General features: G+C 44.9%; 1 pseudogene across 1 annotated transcript; it reads left to right on the forward strand.

Annotated features, from left to right (window-relative positions):
* The first annotated feature begins 9,327 nt into the window (after positions 1-9,327).
* Positions 9,328-10,726, forward strand: LOC307110219 (methyltransferase-like protein 25B; annotated as a pseudogene). The gene has a single exon. The product of its transcript is annotated as a methyltransferase-like protein 25B (transcript).
* Positions 10,727-16,593: the final 5,867 nt, after the last annotated feature.

The raw sequence follows: 16,593 nt of genomic DNA on the forward strand, positions 1-16,593 counted from the left end.
AACAGAGATTTATTTCAAAATTGAAGTAAAAAAGATCATCAGAGGTAAGGCAACCACCAGGAAAAGAATTTAAAATAGAATGAATTACCTTCGATTAACCGGCTTTTGTGAGGTTCATCTACAGTAACAAGCAAGCCCACGTCAGTGGCGTGGGACAGCAGAGGTTTATTTCTGAGCAGATGTGGGCTGCAGGCCAGCCAGTGCAGGTGTGTGTTACACACCTTCTCGTCCCAGCCCCCAGCTGAGGAAGTGGGTCTTATCTCAGCCTCAGGTTGAGAGAAAGGTGCGATAGAGGAACCACAAGATGCTAAAGCTTCTGCTCAGATCATGGACAGATTTTTTTATTTATTTGTCAAGCAAATCTCAGGCCATTCCTTACATTCATGAGGTCAAAAGTATAATCAGCTCACAGGGAAACGCTGCAAGTTACGCCACAAAGGGCAGAATGCATAATCCTCTGTGAGGGGAATAGTAACATCTTTGAAGCCAGGAAAAGAAAACTTACTCAAGTTAATGAAAGGCATAAAAGGGAGGGGTAGGAAATTAAAAAGACATGACATAAAATAGCAGGAAGTATTAAAATAAATAAATAAAAATCATAACAAGGATAAGGAATCATATATGCAGTGAATTTTCTTAAAGAGCAAAACGCAGTAATATATTTTCTATAACAGATATATTTAAACAAAATTTAGCTTTCCCGTCTGGATAAAATGGTGTAGACCCATTTCTCTGTTCCTCCCCCACCAAATGCAACTAAAACTCTGGAAATGATGCCAGATGCAACCAAAGGAAAACTGAAATGAGTCAAGAAGGCAAACTGGTTTGTGGCCCCGAAACCAGAGGAGCAAGCAGCAGGGCATCTTATGTCTCCCGTCCAACAGAAGAAGGTACCCAGACCCACCATCACCTACACTCCAACCAGCAAGAGAGAGCAGCCTGCTAGGCTCATTCCTTCCCCCAATCAAACAGGAGTTCCTCTGACAACATCAGGTCACTGCAGCACCACCAGCAGGGTGATGGGTGGGGAGTCACCCCAATAATAAGCAGCCTGGGAAATTCTTTCCTGCTGGCCTGAGCTCCCCCAACCCCACTGAGAGGCATCCTGGGTCCAGCCTGGGAAATCCTTCCACCCCCTCAGGCATCAGGAGCCTGGACCAGATGCACTGAGCAGACCAAAATAACCAGGAAAGGTCCTGAAAACCTTACTCCATTGCAATAACCACCCACAAATGTAGGCCAGGATCTGTGTGCTGAAAAACAGGGTGACTACCTGCTCAGTTTAAAGAGTTTAAAGAGAAGCCTGCATCCTCTAACATATACAATGTCTAGGAAACAGTTCAAAAATCACCTGCCATACCAAGATTTAAAAATCACAGTTCAAATGAGAAAAGGCAATCAACTATACTAACACTAAGATGAATCAAATGTTGGCATTATCTGACAGGATCATTTTTTAAAGAAGCTATGATAAAAATGCTTCCATGATTAATTACAAATTCTTTTGAAACAAATGAAAAAAATAGAAAATTTTAGCAAAGATTGAAGTGATGAAAATAAAAAGAAACAATTGGCATTATAGAATAAAACCATGCAATTACAGAAATTTTGTTTTTAAAACCTCACTGGATATGCTCAATAGTATAGTAGAGATGATGGAGGATAAAATCCGTAAACTTGAGGACAAAATAACAGATTTTACCAAGTCTGAACAACAGAGAGAAATATAATTTGAAAAAATGAACAGAGCCTCAGGGGTAATACAAAAGATTTAACATTCACATAATCAGAGTCCCAAAGTAAGATGAGGAAGGGAGTGCAGCTGAAACAGTATTCAAAAAAAAAGTAATAATAATAATGGCTGAAAACTCTTCAAACAAGTATGGCCAAAGTTACAAACCCATAGACTCAAGAAGCTGAGCATACCCCAAACAGAATAAACTCAACGAAACTTATGCCAAGAAACTTCATAATTAAACTTCTGAAAACCGAAGACATACTTAAAATCTTGAAAGCAGCCAGAGAGGAATGACACATTGCCCATATGGAAATACCAATTCAACTAACAGCAGATTTTTCATGTGAAAGCATGGAGGCCAGAGGGGTGTCTAGCGCTGAAAGAAATGACCTACCAAGTGCGAAGTCTATATCCAGGGGAAAGTATTCTTCAGGGATGAAGGCAAAATAAATATATTTCACACAAAGGAAAACAAAACGAATTTGTTGCTACCAGACTCCAGACCCACACTTCGAGATTAACTAAAGAAATGTCATTAAACAGAAATTTACAAAAGAAAGAATCCTGGATTATCAGGAAGGAAGGAAGAACAAGGATGGGGGGGCCAGAAATATTGGTACATACAAAAGATTATTCTTTCCTCATGAGTTTTATAAATCACTAGTAGCCCGTTTGCACGAAGATTCGTGCAATAGACCTTCATTCACCTGGCTGCCTGCACCAGTTTTCTGCCGGCACCAGGGACCCAGGCCTTGGCTGTGGCCACCGCCTTCTGCCTTTTTCAGGGTCGGGGCTTGGCCCCGGGCGGTGGCCTTGGGCTCGGCGGCACCCAACATCCTTGCTAAGGATCGCAGGAGCCGACCCCCAGTGGTTTCCTGCCATCCTTGCAGGCTGCCCACTGGTGCCCAAGGCCGGGAAAGCCTCCGCCCCAGGCTTTCCTGGCCTTGGGCTCGCCGCACCCAGCGTCCCTGCTACCGATCACAGGAGCCGACCCCCAGTGGTTTCCTGCGATCGGTGCAGGATCCCCGCTGGTGCCCAAGGCCCGGAAAGCCTCGGCCCCTGGGACCCCTGGGAGTGGCGGGAGGGGCGGGATGGGCACGGCCAAGCCCCCCCAGGTGGCCGATCGACCCCCGGAACCCCCGGGAGCAGCGGCATGGGCCCGGCCACGCCCCCCGGGTGTCGATCGCCCCAGGCACCCCCAGGGAGTGGCGGCATGGGTCCGGCCACGCCCCCCCGGGGTGCCGATGGCCCCAGGCACCCCGGGGAGTGGCGGCATGGGTCCGGCCACGCCCCCCGGGTGCCGATCACCCGGCCACGCCCCCCCGGGGTGCTGATCGCCCCAGGCACCCCGGGAAGCGGCGGCATGGGTCCGGCCACGCCCCCCCGGGGTGCCGATCGCCCGGCCACGCCCCCCGGGGTGCTGATCGCCCCAGGCACCCCGGGGAGTGGCGGCATGGGTCCGGCCAAGTCCCCCCGGGTGCCGATCGCCCGGCCACGCCCCCCGGGTGCTGATCGCCCCAGGCACCCCGGGGAGCGGCGGCATGGGCCTGGCCACACCCCCCGGGGTGCCTATAGCCCCAGGCACCCCCGGGAGCGGCGGCATGGGCCCGGCCACTGGGCACCGCCATCTTGATCTTCTCAACGGCTGATATGCCACCTGGAGTCCCACCCCCAGCCTCCTGCCGGCCCAATCGTGGGCATAGCGGAGGTGCGGTCAATTTGCATATTTCTCTATTATAAGGTAAGATATTTGATGGTCAAAATTATCACACCATCTGATATTTGAGCTCCTGAAATTTGGAGAATTCATGTAAATATTTAACACCATTTTTACAGTGTCTTCCAAACACAGAAGAGGGGAAATTTCTGACTCATTTTATGATGCCAGTATTGCCCCGATAACAAAACCAGACAAAGACAGTACAACAAAGGAAAACTACAGACCAGTATCTCTCATGAACTCAGATGAAAAAAATCCTCAACAAAATGGCAAACTGAATCCAACAATGTATAAAAAGAATTATACATCATGACAGTGGAATATATTCATGACAAGGTTGGTTCAACATCAAAAATCAATGTAGTCCACCATATCAATAACCGAACAAAGAAAAAATCATTTGGTTCTATCAATTGATGCAGAAAAAGCATTTGACTAAGGCCAACACCCATTTATTATAAAAATTCTTCGCAATTTAGAAATAGAAGGCAATTGCCTCAACTTGATAACGAGCATCTACAAAGAACCTTCAGCTGGCATCACACTAATGGATGACTGGATGCTTTTCTCCTAAGAGAAGGAATAAGGAAAGATGTCCACTATCATTACTCTTATTCATCATAATATTGTATTTTCCAGCCACTGCAATTAGGCAAGATCAAGAAAGAAGCAAAAAGCACACTGATGTAAAAGAAATAAAGAAAAGCCCAAGGTATCTATAGAAAAAAGATTCCTAGAACTAATAAGTGAGTTCAGCAAGGTTTCAGGATAAAAGATCAAACACACAAAAATCAATCACATTTCTATACACTAACAATGAGCATGCAGAAATATAAATTAAAAGCACAACCATTTACAATCATCCAAAGAAAATGAAATATTTAGGTATAAACTTAACAAAAGATGCACATGATACATATCCTGAAAATGACAAAATGCTGATGAAATAAATCAAATAAGACCCAATAACTGGAAAGACATACCATGTTCATAGATTGGAAGATTCAACATATTAAAGATACCAATTCTCCCCAAACTGATCTGTAGGTTTAATGCAATTCCCATCAAAATGCCAACATAGAACCAGTGTGTGTGTGTGTGTGTGTGTGTGTGTGTGTGTGTGTGTGTGTGTGTGAGAGAGAGAGAGAGAGAGAGAGAGAGAGAGAGAGAGAGAGATTAATTTGAGAGTGGATGCTGGGAAGCCCTAAGAGCTTCAGTTAGAAATATTGGTAATTCAGCCCTAACTGGTTTGGCTCAGTGGATAGAGTGTTGGCCTGTGGACTGAAGGGGCCCTGGTTCAATTCGGTCAAGGGCACATGCCTGGTTGTGGGCTCGATCCCCAGTAGGTGGCATGCAGGAGGCAGCAGATCAATGATTCTCTCTCATCATTGATGTTTCTATCTCTCTCTCCCTCTCCCTTCCTCTCTGAAATCAATAAAGAAAATAAAAAGCTGGAAATTCAATAGTATAGCTCCAGTCTGAGTCTGAGTCCAAAGACAAGAGAAGACTGATGTCCCAACTCGAGACCCTCCAGCAGAGAGAAAAACAATTCTCACTCACTCAGTCTTCTTGTTCTAGTCAGCCTTAAATGGATTGGATAAAGCCAATCTGCTTTACTCAGTCTAGGAATTCAAATGTTAATCTCATCCAAAACACCCACAATACAGACACACCCAGAATAATGTTTAATCAAATATCTGGGTACCCTGTGGCCCAGTCAAGGTGACACATAAAATTAATCATCACAGTAAACAATCTTATTCTAAACTGTATACAGAAAAGCACAGCCTTGAATAGCTAAAACAATTTTGACAAAGATGAATCAAGTGGGAGAAATCAGTCTGTGTGATATTGAAGCTTACTAGTAATCAAGACAAAGTGGTATTGGCAGAAGGATAAACACACAGATCAATGGAACGTAATAGATAACCCAGGAATAGACTGACACAAATATATTCAACTGGTTAACAAAGGAGCAAAAACAATTCAGTGGAGGAAGTATAGCTTTCTCACCAAACGATGCAGGAGTAATTGGACATCCATAAGCAAAAAGTGAACCTTGAACTAAACTTCACAATTTAGACAGTAATTAACTCAAAATGGATTTACAGTGTAAAACTAGAACACTTCTAGAAAAAAATAAAAGTAGGAGAAAATCACCTGGTTCTGGGACTAGGTTAAAGAGTTCTTAGATTTTATATCAAAAGCACAGTCCATAAAAGGAAAATTTGATAAATTGGACTACCTAAATATGAAAACATTTTCTCTGTGGAAGTCCATGTGACGATCATGAAAAGACAAGCTACAGACAGAGGAATATTTATAAACCACATATCCAACAAATGACAAGTAAAGAACTCCCAAAACAGAAAATACACTCGTGTGCACACACGCACACACATGCAGGATTAGAAAGTGGGCAAATGACATGGACAAACATTCACTAAAGAGGCCAACAGATGGTAAATACTCACATGAAAACATGTTCAGAATTATTAGCCATCACAGAAATGCAAATTAAAACCACAATCAGATATCACTGTACACCACTCATAATGACTAAAATAAAAAACCGGAGCAACATAAGTGCTGGCGAAGATGTGGATCCCTCATACGCGGCTGATGGGAATGTAACCATCTCCTATGAGACTAAACATGCATACAACCCTGAGATTCTACTCTTGGGCATTTAGTCCAGAGAAATAAAAATTTATGTTCACACAAAAACATGTGCATGAGTGGTCATAGCAGCTTTTATTGTCATAGCCAAACACTGGAATCCATTCAGCTGTCCTTAAATAGATGGGTGGTTAAACAAACTCAGTGCACACATATCATGAAACAGTGCTCAGCAATGAACCATGAATACAGCAACAGCTTGGGTAAATCTCCAGGAAATTATACAAAGTGAAAAAAGTCAATCCCAAAATATTTACATATATATGATTCATTTACATAACATGTTTTCAGTGACAGCTTAGCAGTTGCAGGGATGAGGGATGCCGGGGGAGGGAGAGTGGAGATAGATGTGGTTACAGAAGGGCAACAAGGTGATAGAACTCTTCAGCATCTTGACTGTGGTCATGGATGCACAAACCTGCATACATGATGGATTTGTAAATAACTAAACATTTGTAAAGAACTCACATTGATGTTTCTCTTCCTCTCTCTCTCTCTCTGTTTCTCTCTCTCTCTCTCTCTCTCTCTCTCTCTCTCTCTCTTCCTCTCTCTCTCTCTCTCCCCATACACAAAGAATGAACTGCATGCTCACACGCATGCATGCACACACAGAGACACAAATAAGTATGAGTAAAACTAAAGAAATCTGAATAAGGAGTAAGATTGGTGGATTGCATCGATGTCAATATGTTGGTTGTGATAGTATAAGATAGTTTTGCAAAATGTTACCAATAGGGGAAACTGGTTAAAGTGTATATAGGATCTCTCCATATTATCCTATATAATAAAAGCCTAATATGCAAATCAATCAAACAGCGGAATGACTGGCAGAAAGACCGGTCACTATGATGCACACTGACCATCAGGGGGCAGACACTCAATGCAGGAGCTGCCCCAGCCCGCAGGCCCCAAGCCAGCCAAGGCGGGTGCCAGCGGGCCCCCCCACCCCCGATTGCCCCACCGGTCACCCCACAGAGGGAGGCAACTGGTGGTGGCGGGGCAATCAGGGGACAGGGTCAGCCGACGAGCAGGCTGGTACTGCCCCCCTCCCCTGATCACCCCACCAGTTGCCCCACAGAGGCAGGTGACCGGCTGCAGCTGCAGCAGGAAGGAGGGCCAGCAAGCGGGCGGCGCCAGGCTGGCCAAGGCGGGTGCCAGCAGGGGCCCCCTGATTGCCCCACTGGTCACCCCACAGATCGTCCCTGATTGCTGGCCAGGCTTGGGACCCTACCCATGCACGAATTTCGTGCACTGGGCCTCTAGTTTTTTATAATACACTAGAGGCCCGGTGCGTGAAATTCATGCACAGGGGTCCCTCAGCCCAACCTGCACCCTCTACAATCCAGGAGCTCTCAGGGGATGTCCTACTGATGGCTTAGGCCCACTCCCCATGTCCTGCTCTCTGGGCTCTGTTTGCAGGGCCTGGGGCTTCCCCGCTGCCACGCTTAGGAAGCCAACATGCCCTGCTGTCCCAGCTCTGTTTGCAGGGCCTGGGGCTTCCCCACTTCCGCAGAAGCCTCCAAGCCCTGCTCTCCGGGCTCTGTCTGCAGGGCCTGGGGCTTCCCTGCTGCCGTGCTTAGGAAGCCGCCATGCCCTGCTCTCCGGCCTCTGTTTGTTGGTCAGACAGGCCAGACACTCCAGCAGCGGGGCTGAGATGACTGGGCGCCGCCATCTTCTGGCTATGGGGGCTGCCATTTGTCGTGGAGTGATGGTTAATTTGCATATTACTCTATTATTAGATAGGATATGAATCTACAATTATCTCCATAAAAATTTCAATTGAAAAAAAGCAAAATCTACAGAAAATTGAAAAATAAAAAGATCATATGGCATAGATGGATAAGTGCCAATTACATTCATTCTTCCCTTCTTCAATATGATACAACAATTTTTGGCTAAACATGTGGCTTCCTGGAATAAAGACTACATTTCCTAACCTCCCTTGCTGTAGGAGTGGCCTGGGATGAAGTCCCAACCATGGAATGTAAATGGTAATGATCTGTTCAACTTCCAGAAAACATTCTTAAAGAAAGGGGCATGCTCTTCTCCTTTCTCTTCCTCTTTCCTTCTTACCAAATCATGAGGACAAGAGGTGTAAGTTAGGGATTGTGGAAGGATAAGGTGGAAGGACACTAGATCCCTAAGAACTTTACGAAGCTGCCATAGCAGCTCTTGTCTGGCTATGTTGAATTAAGAAGAAAAAAAACCTGCTCTGGCTGGTGTTCCTCAATGGTTAGAGCATCAGCCTACATACTAAAGGGTCGAGGGTTCGATTCCCCGTCAAGGGCACGTACCTTGGTTGCAGGTTTGATGCCCTACCCTGGTTGGTCAGGACATGTGCAGGGGGCAACTGATCAATGTGTCTCTCTCACATCAATATTTCTCTTTCTCTCTCTCTCTCTCTCTCTCTCTCTCTCTCTCTCTCTCTCTCCGCACCCCCCTACCCTTCCTCCCCTCCACTCTCTCTAAAAAATCAATGGAAAAAATATCCTTGGATGAGGATTAACAAAAAAAAGAAGAAATAAACTATCATATTTAAGCAGCACCAACCCTAGGCTTCTTCAGGACTTTAATGAAATAAACTTCTACCTTGTTTGGGACACTGATATTTTGGGTTTTCGTTGACTACCTAACAATACAAACAGAAAAGATGTTCCATGGAAAAATAAACCACAGTTTTATTTTTAGGCCAGGCCAAAAAGAAAACTACAAGGGACAAAGAAGAATGTTATAAACTGTAAAGAACAATAGATCAGGAAGACCCAAGGACCATGGGATAATGAATATATGTGTGTTTAATAACAGAAACTCAAAGATTATCAAGCAACAACTAATATTATGGGGGGATAGAGATACATCAAAAACTATACTGAAGTAATTTCACATACCCTCTCAGAGATTTACATATTAAGAAGACAAAATAAGCAAGTAGATCTGAATCATACAATTGATACCTTGAACTAAGATAGAATAAGGATTTACAACCAAAGCATGAGGAGTGTTTATTATTGTTAGCTCACCTGGGGACATTTTTTAAAAACCTACTATGGAGCATCTTGGGCCAAGGCAGAGTGCTTTCTTCTCGTCCCGCCTGCAGAGCTGAGCCCAGCCAGGGTCCTGGATCCACGTGGTGCTGATCCTGCTTCCCTCCTCACCGTGTTCTCCCTCCAGGCACCACCGACTGGACCCGATGCCAGGCGTTTCCCCCGGGGCCTCTCTCCGGAGGAGAGGAGGCAGCTAGCTATGGATCTCACCTGTGTCCTGTCTCTACCGTTCCATCCTGGATGCCTACATCATCGAATTTCTTACAGACAACCTGTGGGGCACACTCCCTTGCTCACGGTGGGAAGCATTGGATGGACTGAACCCACCACAGCTGGCCACATGGCTGCTGGGGATGCCTGGGGAAGGGGACATGGTCAGGTACAGGTCAGTGTGGCCACTCACCCTGCTGGCCCTGAAGTCCACAGCCTACACCTTGGCCTTTACCGACACCCCCTCAGAGTTTCGGGAGAACCCCAGCCAGAGCTGCTGACTTAAAGCTCCAAGTTGGGCCTGACGTTTCGGAAAACACGTCAGGCCCAAGAAGTAGCATGAGATCCAGCAGCTGGGAGAGCTGGTGAAAAGGCTGAGTGACTGCACAGGCTGCACCCAGGTTGTGCATGAAGGCTCAGGCCAGGGCCATCTCCTCCGCTTCATGTCTCTGGCGCTAAGGCTGAAGGTGAAGAGTATCGAAGGGGATCAGAGACTGGTGGAGAGAGCCCAGCACCTGGGCCAGGAGCTCCTGCACGCTCTGGAAAGAGGAGAAGAGGAACCCACAGGTGGTACAAATTCACTCTCACTGCTCCCCACACCATGTGGTTCAGTGGGCAGACCCCAGGACCCTGTGTGAGGAGGTTCTGTTTCCGCTGGAGACCTCACCTCGGGGTGAGGCCTGCTTGCTGCTGACAGGCCTCCATGCCTGCGGGAACCTGAGTGTCACCTTGCTGAAGCATTTCTCCTCCTGCTCTGAGGTGGTGGCTCTGGCCTCAGTGGGCTGCTACTACATGAAGTTGAGTGACCCTGGTGGCTACCCACTGAGTCAGTGGGTGGCTGCGCTGCCTGGCTATGAACTGTCCTACAGGCTGCGGGAGGGGCCCGCCATGCCCTAGAGGAAGTGCCGAGAGGCTATAGAAAGCAGGCCCTGGCATCCAAACCCACTGCTACCTGGCAGCACCAGAGACGGTCATCCGGCATGTCCAGCCCAAGCTCCATTGGCCAGGCATTCGGGGATCCCCAGGGTCCATGAGCTCAAGATCGAAGACTATGTGCAGCGGGGGCCATAGCAGGTGGGGCTGGATCCCCAGCTGCCACTGAATCTGGCTGCTCTGTAGGCCCACCAGGCCCAGGAGACCAGTGTGGTAGCTTTCTTCAGCCTGGCCCTATTGCTGGCCCCACTGGTGGAGACACTGATTCTACTGGACTGGCTGCTGTACCTTCAGGAGCAGGGCTTCCATTCTGAGCTCCTGCCCATCTTCAGCCCTGAACTTCCTCCCAGAAACTCGGTTTTGGTCTCTGTTCTGGAGACTGAAGATGCTGATCCACTCTGAGGAAAGGTGCATCTTGGACCCCATCTGAAACCACCCAGGTGCCACAGTGGGTGGCAGAGTCTGTGCTCCTCACCCAGAGAAGCAGCATCCTGCATCCTCCCTGGAATCATGGTGTCCCACAGACCTTCAGCTTCGTACTCTTTCTCTCCCTCCATGTGTTATGTAATACTAGAGACCCGGTGCACGAGATTTGTGCACTTGGGGGGGGGGCCTTCAGCCCAGCCTGTGCCCTCTCACAGTCCGGGAGCCCTCAGGGGATGTCCAACTGACAGCTTAGAGCTGCCACAGAGGCGGGAGAGGCTCCCACCACCGCCACTGCGCTCGCCAGCCGTGAGCTGTGAGCCTGGCTTCTGGCTGAGCGGCGCTCCCCGCTGTGGGAGCGCACTGACCACCAGGGGGTAGCTCCTGCATTGAGCATCTGCCCCCTGGTGGTCAGTGCGTGTCATAGCGACCGGTCATTCCACTGTTCAGTCTATTTGCATATTAATTACCCTTTTATTATATAGGATTATGTAAAAGCTTATTTTAACTTATTAAAAAATTAAAATCTTTTTTAAAAGCCTACTATGAACTAGGCTACAAAGGGTGATGATTCAACCATTTCTAAATACTGTAAACAAAATAGAAATTGATAACAAAAAGACAGGTTTTTATTAATCCCAAATGTATAGAAACTGAATATCCAAGCTACTTAAAGCACTTGTATTAAAGAGGAAACCATAGGGAAAGTTACAAATTCCTTAGAACTAAATGACAATAAAAGCACTACATGTCAAAATTTATGGCACACGTCTAAAGTAAGACTTACGGAAAATTAGTGACTTTAACTATATTTATCAGAAAACAAAAGTCAGAAAAAAATGAGCTAAGTATTTGAATCAGAATTTGGAAAAATGGTTACAGAGGAAACACAAAGAAGAAAATAATAAAAGAAAAAAGGGGTAGCAATCAATAAAATCAATAAAAATGCATTAAATTAAAATATCACCTTATTGCAATTCCTAATGGATTAATTGATTTAGCTATTGCTCATCAATGGCTACTAAAACCAATAAAGGAGAGTCAACCAGGCATTTGCATTATGTTCCTCTTGAAGTAAGAACATAACCCACTTATAAAGTACAAAATGTGTATGCACATCTATCAATATAGATAGACAGGTAGATGCAAATAGGTATAGATATATAGATTGAATTTAATCCCCATCTAGATCTAACTGCAGATTTGTAGAGAATTCAGTGAAACTCCATCATCTTCAAATTCAATTCAAGTCCAATCAGAATTCTATCAGACTTTTTTTAGAAAGTTTACAAATTGATTCCAAAATTAATACATACAAAAATGAATATTCAAGGTCTGCAAATAGCTAAATCAATTTTTAAAAAGAACAAAGAATGGTGATTTGCTGTATTAGATATTGGGACATACAACAGAGCTATATAATTTTATAAAGTTTGGTTCTGACTCAAGACATACAAATCCAGTGGAACAGAAGAGAAAATACAAAAATAGATGTGTGTATAGGAACTGGATACATTATAAAGATGGCACCACAAATTAGTGAGAAAGGGATAATTTATTTAGTTAATGGTTTGCCAAAAAATTACCATATAGAAGGATGGCCTCCAAGTAGATTAAATACCTAAAATTGAAAGGTAAAATACTAAACCTAATTTAAAAAATGAATAAAACTCCCCTTATGATCTTGGGCCGGGATGAACTTTATAAATAAAGCCCAATTAGCAAAAACCATAAGGCAAAAACATTGATTAATTTGACAATATCAAAATTAAATATTTCTATTAATTGAAAAGATGCTGTATTGGTTTTCTAGGGCTTCTCTAACACTTAAAGTACCACAACTGGGTGGTACCACAACAGGAATTTATTGTCTCAGTTTTAGAGACTATAAGTTTGAAATCAAGGCGTCAGCAAGGCCATGCTCCCTCTGAAGCCCAGAGAGGAGAATTCTTCCTCGATTTCTTAGCTTCCGGCATTGTCCAACAATCCTTGGTGTCCCTCGGCTTGGTGCTGTATCACTCCAATCTCTGCCTCTATCGTTATATGGCCACCTCCTCTCGGCAAGTCTCTGTCTTCACATGGTATTGTCCTCTTCTTATAAGAATACCAGTCATATTGGATTAGGGTTCACCCTAAAGATTTCATTTTAATTTGATTACATCTACAAAGACCCTATTTCAACATAAGGTCACATGCATAGGTGTCAGTGGTTAGGACTTCAACATAGCTTCTTGGGGAACACTATTTAAACCCTACAGTGTTCCCTTCAATCCTCCAAAATTCACAACCTTCCCACATGCAAAATACTCACAAAAGTCTTAAACCATTCCAGCAACAATTCTGAGTCTAAAATCTTATCTAAATATCATCAATATAAAAAGTCCTAAATCAGGTATGGGTTAGACTCTGGGTATAATCCATTCTGGAGCAAAATCTCTCTCCATCTGTATACCTGCAAAACTAGAAAACAAGTTATCTGCTTAAAACACAATGATGGGACAGGCATAGAATAAACAGTCCCATTCCAAAAGGGACTTTTTTTAAGGAATAAAAGAGTCACCACTCCCAGGCAAGTCCAAAATCCAGAAGGGCAAATCCTATGGATTTCAAGGCCTAAGAAAAATCCTGTGTGACGTGATGTTCTGTCCTCTGGACCTACAGTGGTAACCTGCTTCTCTGTCCTCTGTCTCTGCATCTATGGTTCTGCCCTCCAAGTCACTCGTTCTTTCTAAAAGGGTAGCCCATGCTTACAGTTGAGTAGCTCTATCAACTAGTTTCCTGGCTGTAAAATCCTAGAAGTCTGACCATCTTCATTCATTATATCCAGTCTGTGTCCCTTTCAGTCCAAGCTGGCAGTGTTTCTGCTGGTATAACATTCTCACAAACCTTGTGGGTCTCCAGTGTATGTCAAGGGCGTTTACGCCATTTGACATGACAGTTCTCCAGATACTTCCTGGATAACGCCATCTTTATGCCTGGCTTCTGCTGAGATGGTCAGTTGTTTCCATTAGTCACATGCTTAATCTCTTCAGCAAAATGTTGTCTAGCCACACCCTTGGTGCTCTCTCTGGAGTGTATTCTCTCAACAGTGAATTTCCTAATTAAAGCAATCTGGATAAGGCTAGAACCTCCAAAATGATCAAGTATTGGTTCCCTGAAGCTTAACAATTCCCTCCTCAGTTTCTTACTTTCCTCTTGGGCCTTACTATCAACAGTAAAGAAGATCCAGGCCACACCTTCCACATGTTGCTTAGAAATCTCAACTAAATATACAAGTCAAGCTCTTCTTTTCACCCACCAGTAGAACATTAATCAGCCAAGTTCTGTGCCATTTTATAACAAGATTGCCTTTGCTCCAGTTCCCAATAACATGCTCCTCATTTCCTCTAAGACCTCACCAGGAGTGCCCTTGACATTCATATTTCTAGCGACGTTCTGTTCACAATGCTCACTGTATTCTCTAAAATGATAGAGGCTGTCTCAGCTGTGCCTTTCGCTTCCGTCTGAGCCCTCATTTGAATTGCCTTTAACGTTCATATTCCTGTCAACAATCTCTTTAGTACAATGGATGCTTTTTCTATAATAAATCTCGAAATTCTTCCAGCCTCTGCCCATTACCCAATTTCAAAGCCACATGCACATTTTTGGTATTTGTTTCAGCAGCACACCACTAGCCAGTACCAAGTCTGTATTAGTTTCCTGGGGCCATCATTACATGTTCCATAACCAGGTGGCTTAAAACCACAGAAGTTTATCCTCTCACAGTTTTGAAGTCTAAAGTCAAGGTGTCAGAAGGGCCATGCTACCTCCAAAGGCTCCTCCAGTTTCTGAGGATCCCAGGCATTCCTTGGTTTATGGCAGCATAACTCCAGTCTCTGCTTCTGTCTTCACCTGGCTTTCCTTATGTGTTTCTCTCTGTCCTTGCCTCTTCTTATGAGGACACCATTTATAGCCCATCCTAACTCCAGGAAGAGTTCATCTTGAGATCCTTAACTAATTACATCAGCAAAGACTCTTTCCAAATAAGGTCACATTCTAATGTTCCAGTTGGACAGGAACTCTTGGAAGATAATATCCAGCCTACTGCAGATGCTACAGATGAAATTAGCAAACAAGTGATAGCTAATAGAAAATATTTCAAAGTCTAAAATCATTAAAGAATACTATCTATAACATATAAAAAACCTGTGAATCAAAAAGACAGAAAATTCTATAGAAAAATAGGCAACAAATATGATGGGCAATCCATAGAAGCATAAATCCAAATGAATAAGATTTTTATACAGAACTGTTCAACCTCTTCAATAATATGAGAAATCCAAATTAAAACAAGGAGATTCTACTTTATGCCTGTCACATTGGCATGAAAAACTGTTAGGTGAATGTGTTGGCAAGAATGTGGAGTACTGGGAGCACTTCATAATCTACATTGACTTCCCATCTTATTCAGATAAAGAGCAAAGTCATGACTCCAACTCTACATTTCCTGCCCTAACTATTTCTCCAACCTCATCCCCAACCACCCTCTGCCTCCCACTCTGCTCCAGTACCCCTGCCTCCACGCTGTTCCTCTAGCAGGCGAAGCGCAGCTTGACCACAGGGCTTTGGCTCTTGTTTCTTTTACCTGAAATACACGACCCGGTTCACCAGAATGTCTTTGTCCCTCATTTCCTAGTGCTCTCTGCTCAATGTCACCTCTGAGGGGAGGCTTCCTCCCCCACTCTGATAGCATAAGACATAGCCCTCCCTCTTTCTTGCTTTATGTTCCTCCATCACAGTTACAAAACTCTGACACCTTTTATATTTTGCTCGGTTGTCTGTTTATTGTCTAACTCCTTCTACTAAAATGTACCCTCTGTTTTGCTCACTGCTACACTCCCTGAGCCTTGAACGGTGCTCGCCGTATTATGGGTGTCAATGAATGTGCTGAGTGAAAAATGAGCTTCTAATATTTATTGAATGATTGTTGTGCATTGGGTGTTTTCATTGCATTATCTCATCTGATTCTTACAACAACCATACGAATTCGTTGTTACTTCCGTTTTACTGACTTGGAGACTGAGGCTCACAGGTGAGGCAACCTGTGGGAGATCCCACAGCTAGCAAATGATTGAGCTGAGCTGGAGCTCAGCCTGTTTGAGTCCAAAACCTAGGCTTTCTGGTGCTCAGTGCACGTTTATCAATCATCCACAGGGTTCATAATTCTCACATGGCAGCCACAAATGAGCACGGCTCAACTCCCCTGCTGCAGGGAGCACGGCTCTCATTCCCAGACCACATTCCTGCTGGGGCCGCATTTCTCCTAATGGCCGAGCGCAGCTGGCAGGCCTCTTCTAACAGCAACTTTGGTTGGAGACTTCATCAGCCCGGCCACCACCTTCTTAGACCTGAACCGGGTCTCAGATTCTTCCTACCCTGTCCTCCTTCCTTCTGCCCCTCCTTCCACAGGGTCAGATCTATACTGAGGTCTGAAGCCTGCCCCTCCCACTCCTGTTTCCTCCCCTATGCTCTTCACAGGATTTCCTCCTATAAACCGCTTACACCTCTCGTCCCATCTGGGCTTCTGTGTCTTGGAGGTCCTGACCTAACATGCTCATGATGACCATCAGAAGTCGATCAGCACACTGCCTACCACCGCCGGGATGCACACCCTCCACTTCCCAGCGATTCCATTCCTACGTATACACTCGGCAGAATGTATATGTACTGCCACCAGAAGACGTGCCCAATAATGCTCATAGAAGCACTACTCATAGCATCTCAAATCCAGAGCCACCTACATGCCTATCAACAGTCAAATGGGTAACCATTTCATGGTATATTCACATAATAAGATATTACACAAC

The sequence above is a fragment of the Cnephaeus nilssonii genome (genome assembly GCF_951640355.1).
Source record: "Cnephaeus nilssonii genome assembly, chromosome: 13".
In the NCBI taxonomy this organism is placed as follows: Eukaryota; Metazoa; Chordata; class Mammalia; order Chiroptera; family Vespertilionidae; genus Cnephaeus; species Cnephaeus nilssonii.